Source organism: Cricetulus griseus, chromosome 4 (assembly GCF_003668045.3).
Source record: "Cricetulus griseus strain 17A/GY chromosome 4, alternate assembly CriGri-PICRH-1.0, whole genome shotgun sequence".
In the NCBI taxonomy this organism is placed as follows: Eukaryota; Metazoa; Chordata; class Mammalia; order Rodentia; family Cricetidae; genus Cricetulus; species Cricetulus griseus.
Genome location: NC_048597.1, coordinates 171,496,365 through 171,508,231, shown reverse-complemented (window position 1 = coordinate 171,508,231; position 11,867 = coordinate 171,496,365).

Genomic DNA, 11,867 nt, shown 5'->3' with positions numbered 1-11,867 from the left:
GAGAGGCTTTGGGACACATGGCAGCATCTCAGCTCTGATGGTGACTCCAGGGTCCGTGTTGGGGACCGCTGGGGTCAGGGCCTCGAGGCTGGGGAGTGAGAAGCCCACTGAGGACAACACCAATCCATGTCTCCTTTACAGTGTTAAATTATTATGGAAGGAGGAGGCAAGCAGAAGGTGAATTATATGAGCAAATATGGGCTGTTTTCAGCACTATTTTGTGTACAACTAATTTATTTTTATTGTAAAAATACAATAAACTGGGTAAATAGTTAACATATTTGTGTTCTTGTCTGCCTTAGTCATTATTCTGTTGCTGCAAAGAGACACCATGACCCAGGCAACTCTTACAAAGGAAAACATTTACTTGGGGGCTTCATTATCGTTTCAGAGGCTTAGTCCATTATCATCATGGTAAAGGGAGGATAGTGACATGCAGGGTGCTAGAGCAGTAGCTAAAAGCTTTATATCATGATCTGCAAGAAGAGAGAGGGGGAGGAAGGAGGGAGGGAAAGAAAGAGAGACTGGGCCTGCCGAAGCCCACCCTCAGTGACACACTTCCTCCAACAAAGCCACACCTATTCCGACAAGGCCACACCTCCTAATCCTTCTCAAACAGTGTCAGTCCCTGGTGACTAAGCATCCAAATGTATGAGTCTATGGGGTCCATTCTTATTCAAACCACCCTACTGCTTTATTGACACCTGTGTGGAATAATCCCAGAGAGATGAGTACATTGCTGCTGACCTCAGATAAAGAACTCAGAAGCCAGAACAATCCCACTCAAATCTAATTTGGTAATCCAATGAGATTAATGTAGAGCATGGGCAACCTGTGAGCTGAAGCCATTTTCTTCAGCTACACCACTGAAGAAAATGGCTCTGATCACCAGCAATAGCTGTATATCCCTAGGAAAGGGGAACTCAGTAAGAACCTCCCCCTCCACGACAAATGCTAACGGGCACAATCTTGTGCAGATCTCTTATGGATAATCAACACTACTGAGCTCAAGAGGGCAAAATCTATATGCCTGAAGGACAGACATTCCATAAGGATGGCTATTCTAGTTCATTATGTTGCTGTAACAAATACTGTGGCCCATAGCAAGTTGGGGAGGGTACATGGCTTACACTTCCAGGTCACAGTCCATCATTGAGGAAAGTCAGGGCAGAAACTAAAGCAGAGGCCATGGAGCAATGCTGCTAGCTGGCTGGCACACTGTTTCTTGCTCAGCTGACTTTCTTATACAGCCTAGGACCATCTCCAGGGATGGGGCTGCCCACATTGAGCTGACCCTCCCACTTCAATCATCAGTCTAAAGACTCTCACTCACTTAGCCACAAATCAATCTGATATGAACAATCCTTAATTGAGACTCCCCCAGATGACTCTAGGCTGTGTCAAATTGGCAGCTGAAGCTAAAACAATGGTCTGTCTCTGTGACTTCCAGAACTCCTCCCAAAAGAAGAACTGAGCCCTGGCGGGGGTAGGTTGGTAGGTTAGGTACTTTTCTGTTGCTGTGATTAAACACTATGACCAAGGCTATATAAGAAAACTGATTTTGGCTTACTGTTCCAGAGGGCTGAGTCCATCATAGCAAGACAGCAAGCCGCAGGCATGGTGGCAAGAGTGGAAAGCTGAGGGACCATGGCTTTAGCTGCAAGCAGGAGGCAGAGAAAATGAATTGGAAATAGTGAGGGGCTTTAAATTCTCAAAGTCTGCCCCCAGTGACTTTAAAATCTCAAAGCCTGCCTCCAGTTACATACTTCCTCCAACAGGGCCACACCTTCTGAACAACACCAACAACTGGGAACAGTGTTTAAATGCCTGAGGCTATGAGGGCATTCTCATTGTAACTACCACAGTTGGCTTCTCAGACCTTTGCCTTAGATATCATTTGGGAGAAAGTCAATCTAAGAACACAATCCACAAGCCTCAAATAAAGGAGCCTCTGCCTCTGGTCTCTACTGGACACTGCCTTGGCAATGAGAATAGAGGTAATAGGTGGGACCACCTCCCAGGACTGCAGTTTTCTGCCTTTATGTAATCTCCCCAACATAGTTACACTACAGAAAAGGCTGGGAGTGGAACCCCAACTCCCCTTGAGTTGACTTCACCTTGGTCTCTATTTGACAAAAGCATCTTAATTCCTGATAAAGCAAATCACAGCTCCTATCACAGGCAATCATCCTAAAGCCATTAGGACGTGCACCCAGCTCTGTTCTGACTCCACACCATCTAGCATCTCATCAGCACCCCTTGGAAACAGTGTTTTGCCTACGTTGTTACCTCCCTTATATTCATCGTTTCCTCCTGGGAAACTTCCCTTTCACGTCATTCACTTTACAATCCACTTAACACAAAGTTTGTCATGACGACCATGTCAAGTACACAATTAAGTGGGACCACACTCCGGGTGTTGTACAACCACTATCCACAAACTTCAATCATTCTTCAATGTCCAAGTCAGGACTGTATACAGGGCAACATGAAGAACACTCTTTTTTTTTTCTGCAGATTTTTTAATTTGAATTAGAAACAAGATTATTTTGCATGACATCGTGGGCTATACATTTTCTCGAATCGAGATGGATGAGACCTCACAGGTGTCTTTCAGTTTGGCTCTGTTTATGTTTCTGGGGAATCTACACCTGCCAGGCAAGCTCTCTACATCGAGAGCCGAACTCCGGCCCTGCACCCTGGCCCTGCAGGTCTCCTTCCTGCCCAGGAAATGGGAAGCTGTTCTCCTAATGCATTCCCTGCCGTTATCAAGCTTCCCTTTAGCACTCAGAGGATTTGCCACTTTTTTTTTTTTTAATGTGGGCAATTAGTGATTCGAACTCTCGTCTTAAAACCACCTCCATTGTAAAACAGGTGAGTGTAGTACACGCCTTTAATCCCAGCACTTGGAGGCAGAGGCAGACTGATCTCTGTGAGTTTCAGGACAGGTAAGGCTGTCTCAAAAAACAACAACACAAAATCTCCATTGTGTCCCACAAATTTGGGTTTGTTGTGCTTTCATGGTCATTCAATTCTAAAGTTTTTAAAGTCTGATCACTTATTCTGACTGCACTGTAGGGAAAAAGGGGCGGCTAAAGAAACACACCCTGAGCTAAAGAAACACCCTTTGTCCCTGGAATCAGAGCCAGTGGAAGAAATACATCCTGGCCCTAAAATTAAAGCCAAAAAAAAAAAAAAAAAAAAAAAAAAAGACCAATGAAAGAAACACACTTTGGCCCTGAAATCAGAGCCAAATGTGACCCTAAACCTGTGCAGAAAACCAACCAATCCCTGAGCAGGAGCCATTCTAAGCTCAGGGATTGAAATCTAACCAATCCCCACCCTGGAAATCTCCCTAGAAACCTCCCCACCTCACCCCCCCCCCAGAAGCCCTATATAAACCCGGTGTTGCCGGGCAGGCAGACTTGGTCCCCTCTCACCTGAACTGTCACCAGAAGTCGTCCCATCAGCCTTCTCCATCCCTCCTGTGCTGTTCCAAGCTCCGTGTCCTTATCTTGTTGTTTCTACCCTTTTCCTAACAGAGAAAACTCCTCACCACTCTTGGTTGCTGACCTCTGTGTGCTGATAACCCCTCAAGAACAGTAAATTGTCCAGGTTTAATATAGTAGTTTCTGACTTTGAATTCAGTAACTGTCCTTCCTGCTCACTGCTCCCCAAACCTTAGTAAATGGTCCTTCAGTTAGTTAATCTGGAATGTAGAAAAACTGAGATCTAGGCAAAAATCTGCCTCCATTCATTGTGACGGATCATTCGGTTCTTGTGGGAGCACAAACATCTTTTTTAGAGAATACTATAATATTTGGTGCCATATGCCAGTCATTGATTTGGTTCAACAAATCCAAATCCCTTCCATTCATCACCCTTCTTCTGGCTGCTAATGACCTGGGAGCCAGTGCACAGAGGGCGTTCTTAAGGGATGTTGGCATTACCTCAGTGGGAATCTTTGTGCTTTGGTGGAGAAAACCAAACTGGAGACACTGGAAACTTTGCCACAATTCATCACTAAGAATTCAAACCTCTGCCCGAAGTTTCAGCTTTTGTATTGAAATTTTCTATAGTTTCAATTTCAGTAAATATGCTAGAAGTCAGAAATAAAAGTCTCTGGAGACAAAGCTATCATTATGGAATAATGCTGCCATCTTGTGGTTTTTGTGGCTACTGCAGGGGGGTCAAATTAAGTGTAGTGTAATGCAGTCCCGTTAGGCACTTTTGACTATTAGGCAGTGTGAACAGGGAAAAGGGTTGGAGTTTCTGACATCCAGAATAGACAAGGTGCGAAGACCTCAGCCAGAGCTCCCCAGCAGCACTTCCCCCTCCTAACAGGAGGAAGCACGAGTGCGCAGACTCGCCAATTCAGCTGAAGGGGTGCTGAGCTCTTCAGGTGAGCCAAAATCAAGTGGCCAAACAAAATCCAGGACATCAGCAGGGACCCGTTTAAAGCTGGGGTGGTCGAAGTTTGGGGGGTGGGGAGCATAAAGAAACTGAGTATATATGATCAAAAGAAGTCATCGACACACTAACCACGTGGTTTGCACCTATGCATAGCTTTTTGTGATATAAAATTTAAGTCACAAGCAAAATTATAGACAGTGAGACCTGAGTACCCATCAAGTTTAAATGTTGCTGGCTTAGGCATTCTTTCCTTTTATTCTTTTTGGACCTGCTCGGGATTGAGCCTGAAATCTGTGCACACTGCACGAGGACCTCTAACCACAGAGCTATACACCGGTCCTCATTAATTTATTTTTTAAAACAATTTTTAAAAAATTCTTCAGCCAGGTGGTGGTGGCGCTAATCCCAGCACTCGGGAGGCAGAAGCAGGCAGAACTCTAGGAGCTGGAAGCCAGCCTGGTCTAAAGTGAGTTCCAGGACAGCTAGGGCCACACAGAGAAACCCTGTCTGGAAATAAATAAATAAGTAAATAAATATTTGTTTTGTTTTGTTTAATTTTTAAAAACTCCTCTGGCTGGTGAGGTGGCTCAGCAGGTGAAGGTGCTTGCCACCAATCATAACAACTAGAGTCCATCCCCACGGTGGAAGAACTGATTTCTGAAAGTTGTCCTCCAACTGTGTACAGACGCACACAATAATAACACTATTTAATAATTTCATGTTGTTCTGTTGAAAGTTTCAGAAGCAAATCTGAACACTACAGGACAGGTCTCTAACAGAACTGGCTGTTTTAGTCAATGTAACCATGGTGCCACTGTCATCGCAAACTAAGCTAATAATCCCTTATGTGGTTTTGTTGTTTTGACACAGGGTTTCTCTGTGTAGCTCTGGGCTGTCCTGGAACTTACTGTGTAGACCAGGCTAGCCTCGAACTCACAGAGATTTGCCTGCCTCTGCCTCTGCCTCCCCATTGCTGGGATCAAAGACATGTACCACCATAAACAGCATCCTTACTTGTTTTGATTATTTATGTTATAACTGTTTTATTTTCAAAATAGTCACAAGCTTCCAAAAGCGTTGTTCTGGTGTCTTATGCAGGAGTCTCACCTTAGAATAAAATAGTCACAACCTAAATTAAAAGTTCCCTTTAAAAGTAAGCTGTCAGAAGTACATTTCATCTGAAGAAATAGAAAAGATCAGTAAAATAATAAGGCTAATGTTAAATACATTAAACAAACTAGTATGTTTAAATAGATTTAATATCCATCAGCATGCCCCAGGCCTAGTGTGATTTGGGGTTTGTGATATTTTGTAACTTACTGTCTGTTTATCCCTACACATAATCCTTTTTAGCACCTCAGAAAACCTGCCGTGTTTTGCCTGGGGGGTATAGCTCAGGACAGAGGGTGTGCCCAGCATGCCTGAGGCCCTGGGGTTCAATCCTTCGTACCACAAAAGAAATCAGGGTCGAGGAAGGGAGACAAGTGCCTTAACATAGCAAGTGGAACAGATTGGATTTCTTTGTCTGGGACTTGGTGGCAGAAAACCACATCTTGGTGGACTGTGATTCTGTGTGTAAGAAAGTTAGACAGAAGATACTAGTGAGAGGACTCCACAGGGGCTTCAGAGATGGCTCTGCTGTCAAAGCACAGACTAGGCAAGCTGAAAACCTGAACCTGGACCCCCTAGAACCCATGTAACTGTGTGGTAGCCTGCCAGTAGCTCCAGCTGAAGAAAGTGGAGATGGTATCCCAGAGCTAGCTAGCAACACTAGCCATATTGATGAGCTCTGGGTTTGATTGAGAGACCCTGTCTTATAGAACACTGGGAAAGAGCAATGAAGGATAATTCCTGACATCAGTGTTGGGCCTCCCCATGCACACACACCAAAGGCCACGTGCAGGGAAGAACACCTGTTCTGTGTGGAGTCGGGGCTGGGTAGTGCAGGCTGAAAGGACAGGGAACAATTGTTCCTCCTGAACCTGCTGCCTTGTGGAGAAGGGCTTGTGTGTTTCTTCTAAAAACACCCTTCTAAAGGACACCTCTTTCATCTCCCTGGAGAGGTGCGGGATACGTGAGCCTCAGATTAGCAGTTTTGACAAATGAGAGAATATAACTAAGAAAGAGTATCAGGAAACAGTTCCGTATCAAAAGTCACATAGGAAATGGCATCCTGTGTTATGTTAGAACATTTTGGTCATCGCAGCCCCTCTGGGGATTTTCTATAATCCTTGCAGCTGTCATGACACTGTCCAGGGCCTCAAGACTAAGTAGATGTGGGCAGTGACATGCAGTGCCCACACAGCACATGTCACTCTCCAAGGTCTGTGGCCTATTTTCACCCCCTTGTGTGCATTCCTGCACGTTCAGACTTACACAGCTATGGTAATTCTCCCAAATACCCTTGAAGTTCCAGGAACATTCTATGGAAAGCCAGCATGGAAGGCGAGGAGGTTCCTGCAGAGAAATCCCTTTGATTCTCCTGTGCATTGGCATGGCTAGGCCTTTTGCTACAAGTTAACAGGGCATGGTGGCCCACAGTGGTAATTCAGCCCTTGGAGGCTGGGGCTCAGGCTAGACTGCATGTCAAGACCCTGTCTCAAAAAACAAAGACAATTTTTAAAATACTTCTATACTGGTTTTCAAATTCTTCCTTACTCCCTCCTCCCCACCCCAGATCTGGCCCATGGCCCACAATGAACTAGTTTACAATCCAGTTCAGCAGGTGGTTGGGTGGGGTGGGGTGGGAGCCCCTGGATGGGCTGCTGCAAGCCACAGCTGTTCACTCAGCAAAGGTTGGGCCAGACCAGCTGTAGACATGTTAGCTTTATGGTTTAAGAAGGCATTAGAACAGACTCAACGTGCCCAGCCTACGGTTAATTTATTCCTAAGTACTTATTAGTATTACTCAGGGCAATGTGATTTCCCACCTACTCACTGTTTGCTAAAAATGAAAGTACTTTCTTCTATCCTGATTTTAGCTGTAATACATACGTAGTATCAGGAAATATTTTTAAAAACAGCAAAAATTTTACTTCTGATGAGAACTTTCTGCTATGGTGATTCTAGAATGTTCTTCTAGTAGAGGGCAAGGGAGGCAGCTCAGTGAGTAAAGTGCTTGTTATGCGAGCACAAGGACCTGGGTTCAAATCCCTGCCAATCACATAAAAGTAGGGCATAGCTGTGTGTGCCTGGAATCCCAGTGTTGAGGGGCAGATGCAGGCAGATACAGACGGCTCATTATTGAGCCAGCCTAGCTGCAGTGAGGTACTTCTGTGAGAAACTGTCTCAAGGGAATAAGGTGAAGCAAGACACCTCTGTCTTCCTCCAGCATATGCACATGTACACATAAATGCACACACATATCCAGTCTCTGTCTCTGTCTCTGTCTCTGTCTCTCTCTCTCTCTCTCTCTCTCTCTCTCTCTCTCTCTCTCTCTCTCTCTCACACACACACACACACACACACACACACACACACACACACACACACACACTGTTCTGCTAGGAAACAGAGTTGCCCACCCTTCCGAGGGCCTGGCAGGAGGGAGGAATTGATCCAGATGCTTGTCATCTCAGATGAGGGAAGGAGAGAGTCCCCTGCAGCTGGAGCCCCGGATAGGGCCCTCTAGGTCTTCTCAGGTCTTTAAAATGCTAAGGGCAAAGACTTCTCCATTGATGGGCTAGGTGGCTGTGCAGGGGATATCTGATTACTTCTAAATGTTATCTAGAGAGCAGAATAAAGAGCTTTTGTTGAGAAACTGCTAGTGTCTGTCCACAAGTGTCTGCCTCTCCGAGTTCTGACCTGGCCACTGCCCGTGCTAGATAAAGAAACCATTGACTCAGCTGGGCCAGGCCAAGGAGCCCAGCATTCTGCAATCTTTAGTCTCCTGAGACCTATGAAATCAAGAGGCAAACACTGTCTTGAATGGCTTTGAAGTTGAGAGAGCAGCAGGTATTCCCACCCATATAAAGTGGAGAGCCCGATGTTCGGAGTGGTTGCATGGGGTTCTGTGGGAGGGTGGGCCACACAGGCGGCATCCATAGGTGGATGTTTTACTAAATTGTGGCAGGATTCAATCCTCAGGAAATGTGCTGTTGGTTAGGTTTGGAAAGTGAAATTATTGGACCTCTAGCTCTGAAGAGCTCATGCACTCAACTAACTGTAGCTCTTCAAAGAGATGGAAGGCACCTGGGGGTGTAGCTCAGGTGGCAGCGTGCTTGCCTGGCATGCATGAAGCCCTGGGTACCAGTCCCAGAAACACACAAACCAGGTGGAGTGGCTTGCCCTGTAATCCCAACACTAAGGAGGCAGAGGGTCAGAAGTTTACAGTTGACCTGAGAGCAGTTATGGCTGCCTACATAAGACTGGGCCTGTTAGCCGTCAAACATGGATCAGAAAAGAGCTTATGGGGCCTTTCTCCCCCACTGAATACTGACTACCAATAGATCCTGAGGGAGGGGTGCCATTGTGTATCACCAAGGAGCCCTCCAGCTCAATCCATGGTTAAACAGACATTTCCAGTTAAACTCATTGAGTCTCAAAACAAAACAAATGAACAGCCCCCCTCCCCTCAAAGTCAAAATGTGGTGTTTGTAGTTGTTTGTTGGTTTTTTGTTTGAAGGGAATCTGTATGAAGAAGGAGGGTATGATGCAAGTCAGTCGTAGGGTTTCAGGAGGGATATAAGAACCAGATGCTTCTTACACATGTATGAAATTGTTTATCAAAGAACCAAATAAAAGTTCAAAAAATTTCAAGGTCATCCTCAGATGCATAGTGAGCTTGAGGCTAGCATGGAATACTGGAGAGCCTGCCAAGGAAATAACCCTGGGAAAAGATCTGCTCCAGGGACCCCATGCTGTAGACCTGCAGCTGCTGGAATGGAAGCCAGTCACCAAGCTGACAGGAAGCAGCTGCCATCCCAACCTGCCAGGTCAGGCCCCAGAGCCACCTCCTTCACCAGGCAGAGAGCCCTGGCAGGTCAGGCCCCAGACAGACTGGGACTAGGGACTTACAAGTCCAGGCCCTAAGGAGGTCAACACTGCAGCTTGCACCATGCTAACCACCCACCCCAGGCCTCTAGGGAATCAGAAGAAATTGCTGACCTGGTCCCCAGAGGAATAATTGCATTAATAAGGTGGCCTCTGGTGGCTTTGTCAGCAGTTTCAAGGCTTTGAGTTGAGTAATCCTTTGGCGTCTGCCCCAGCAGCTGGCGGTCACAGGCTGGGGGACCCCCCCCCCCAAACTCAGCTAACCCCTCACTATTTTGTCATCATTCTCAACAGCACAGCAAAATTCTGGGGAGAGCTGGACATGCCAAAGGTGAGAATGTCTGGGGAATACAAATTCAGAAACAGACCTATTCAAATGCCCTCTGACCAAATGCTAAGTTAAAGTCTAACCCCATTTCTGGTGCTTTCCATCTGGATAGAGGAGAGGAAGTAGATCCAGAGTAAGCGTCAACATTAAGGACAGAGCCTGGCCCTGCACAAGATCTAGCAATAGAGAATGGGTAGGCTGAGGGAACGCTGAGCAGGTCTGGAAGGAAGGGTAGGGTTGAAGCAGGTGAACAGGAGGGGTGCCCCCTTAACCACTCTACCTGTTTGCTCTGCCTTCAGGGCCTGACCAGAGCAATGCCCCATGGGGAAGGCATTACATCCCGTGGTCATATTTTCCCAGCACACACCTGGTAGGTCAAGGCCACTAGGCTCAATTTGCCCAAAAGCCTTCCCCAAGGACCCCCTAGGGCCACCCTAGGACTTCATCCCTTCCTCAGTCCTTCGATACTATCAGCTCCAAATGAGGCTCAAAGCCACCTGAGAGAAGAAAAACACGCTTTGGCGCTGGCCTCACCCTGCCTCCTCCCACTGCCCTACTAACCATCTTCATCCCATTTATCTCCCATCCATCCCCAGGGCACATCCACCTGCTTCAGAGCTGAAGAAACAGAAGGGCACAGAGCTCAGCAAACGAAGTGCCAGGCTCGGTGCTGGCCAGGAACTCCTTCAGGCCCTGGGTCCTGTCTTTAGCTGGCCTGCCTCCTGGCACAAGCCCACCCGGTGTCTCACTGAAGACTTTGGGTGGGGCTTCACTGGCTTACACCCACCTCCATATCTACCTCTTTATTGCTCCATAGCTGTGTGGCTTGGGACAAATGACCTCTCCCCTCTGGGCCTCTCTGTCTCCCAGCTGTGAGTTGAGTTGAAGCTCATAGTGCCAGCTTCTCTGTAGGGTCCCTGGGAGGTGTGAGTGTGACACTGTGGTGGTTACATATTCCCGGAGCACTTCACTGCCGAGATGCCATGTTTGCCTCCTCCTCCCCACCATCTCTGCCTCCCCTGCAGGTTCTTCATTTCCCTCCACATTGACTCAGCTGGACACCGTCAGCTCAGCCTGACCCATTCTGCCCCGAGCATGATTGCCCCGCCCCAGGTCCTCGGGCCCCACTTACATGTCTATGCAGGTCAGCTGGGGATGAGTGGGATATGGGGGCATAGATCTTGGGTGAGGAGCCTGGCATGAAGCTGTCACAGAAGCCATGAATGTCTGTCATTGGGACTGCCCATGGAGGAGATGGAAGGCTCGATAGAGTGACGTTTGGGTGTGGGAATCGATGACATGTGTCCAGTACAGACCTGGGCTCTGATGCCCTGGCTTGGCTGCTAAGTGGAGCTTCCGGCTTTGTCTAGGAAGGCTCCTGACTGGCTTCTGGGTCAGAGTGAGGACAGGGAAGACAGGTGAGAGGCTCATAGCCTCGGCGGGTCACCCCACAAAGCCCCTGAGCTGACTTTCCAAATCCCCAATAGTGCTTCCCTGTCACAGTGAGGGTTAGCCCCACTAAGGAGGCCATACCCCACCCTTCTGTCTACTTAACTCCATGATCCCACTAGAAGCTCCCAGGCGCTAATGCAGGACAGAAACTGCCCTACCCCACCCTGTGAGGCAAGGCCGGCTGAGAATGGGACTCCTCTCGCTCCAGACCATGCTACTCCTTGTCCCTCTTAGGCCTGGGGAGAGGATGGCAAAAGACAGACTGGCAGGGACAGGACAGGATGTTTACTGGGGTGCTGCTTCAACCTTCTTAGTACCAGGCACCAAAACACATTCTGGGAATTATTTAACTTCATTTTCCCAACTACACCAGAAGACAGGCATTTGGAGGAAAAAAAAAAAAAAAAAAAAAGGTTCCCAGAGGCTGTCACTTGCTGGGGGGTGCATGGCCCATGACAGAGCAGAGACATACTTGGAGGTGGATCTGTCCTTGCCCTAACCTCTCTTCCTGTGGGGGCCCTGGCACCAGGAGGCACAGACACCCACTCAAACTCCCTCCACAAAATCATCCCAGGTTTAAGCTGGGAAGAGGGACCTGGGTTCAGCAGACAGACTGACTGCCTAGCACTGGAGTCCAGGCCAGGGGAGGCAGTGAAGGCCACCTGGGCACTCAGAACCTGCT